This window comes from Nematolebias whitei, chromosome 19 (genome assembly GCF_014905685.2).
Source record: "Nematolebias whitei isolate Nwh7 chromosome 19, NemWhi1, whole genome shotgun sequence".
Classification (NCBI taxonomy): Eukaryota; Metazoa; Chordata; class Actinopteri; order Cyprinodontiformes; family Rivulidae; genus Nematolebias; species Nematolebias whitei.
The window spans coordinates 12754964-12756450 of NC_056516.1; the positions used below are offsets into that span (position 1 = coordinate 12754964).

General features: G+C 46.1%; 1 protein-coding gene across 1 annotated transcript in view; it reads left to right on the forward strand.

Annotated features, from left to right (window-relative positions):
* Nucleotides 1-1487, forward strand: part of LOC119426070 (plexin-B2-like) — a 55179-nt gene that overhangs the window by 1017 nt on the left and 52675 nt on the right. The window lies entirely within an intron of this gene.

A 1487-nucleotide genomic window follows, 5' to 3' on the forward strand; every position in this document is an offset into this window, starting at 1 on the left:
AGGTCATTGTGTTTAACCCAAGCTCTACCACTGTCACTGATCCTGTAAACCTGCACTCCCTTCAGCCTCATCTAAAGCAGTAGGTTACCAATCTCGGGGTAGTGTTAGACTCGGACTTTAAGTTTAATAAACAGATCAACTCTGTTCTACAAAAAAGCTTCTTTCAGCTAAGGCAGATAGCAAAGCTTAAGTCCGTTCTGTCCAGATCTGACCTTGAAAAACTAATCCATGCATTCATCACAACTCGGCTGGACTACTGTAACTCGCTTTATGTTGGGGTTAGTCAGGCTTCACTTTCACGTCTCCAGCTCATACAAAATGCTGCAGCTCAGCTACTAACAGGAACTCACAGGTTTGAGCACATTACTCCGGTTCTGTCCTCCCTTCACTGGCTTCCTGTACGTGTCAGAGTTGAGTTTAAAATTCTCCTGCTGACATTCAAGTGCATTAACGGCCTTGCACCATCATATCTCTCCGACCTTCTTCATCCTTATACTCCTTCTCGGGCTTTGAGATCATCAGACCAGCTGCTTTTGGCCGTACCAAAAACCAGGCTGAAGCTCAGAGGAGATTGAGCGTTTTCAATCACGGGCCCTAAACTTTGGAACAATCTGCCCATCAACATTCGACAGGCCACCTCAGTCTCTGCTTTTAAATCTCTCCTAAAAACACATCTATACTCATTGACATTTAACACAGGGTGATTGGATTTAGATCTAGTTTTTCATTGATACTGATTCTGTTTATGCTTTTCTTATTATTCCTATTTAACACAAGGTCATCAGATCTGATTTAGTATTTCATTGTTTCTGACTGAGTTTACGTTTTTTGTTATTATTTCCTTGACTTTTGACACAACGTGATCTGATTTAGTATTTCATTGTTTCTAATTGTTTTTGGTTTTATATTTTTATTCCATGTGCTGTAAATATATCTTGCTACATTTGATGATGTGATATTTTTGTTAAGCACTTTGGTGGATTGGCAGACTGGGGTGGTGGTCCCCCTATACAAAAAGGGGGACCGTAGAGTGTGTTCCAACTACAGGGGAATCACGCTCTTAAGCCTCCCTGGTAAGGTCTATTCGGGGGTTCTGGAGAGGAGGGTCCGTCGGATAGTCGAACCTCGGATTCAGGAGGAACAGTGCGGTTTTCGTCCTGGCCGTGGAACACTGGACCAGCTCTACACTCTCAGCAGGGTCCTGGAGGGTGCGTGGGAGTTTGCCCAACCAGTCTACATGTGCTTTGTGGACTTGGAGAAGGCGTTCGACCGTGTCCCTCGGGGGGCCCTGTGGGGGGTTCTCTGGGAGTATGGGGTACCAGGCCCTTTGATACAGGCTGTTAGGTCCCTGTATGACCGGTGTCAGAGCCTGGTCCGCATCGCCGGCAGTAAGTCGGGCTTGTTCCCGGTGAGAGTTGGACTCCGCCAAGGTTGCCCTTTTGTCATGAACCAGAGGCCGGATCGCAAACAACAACAACAACCACTGA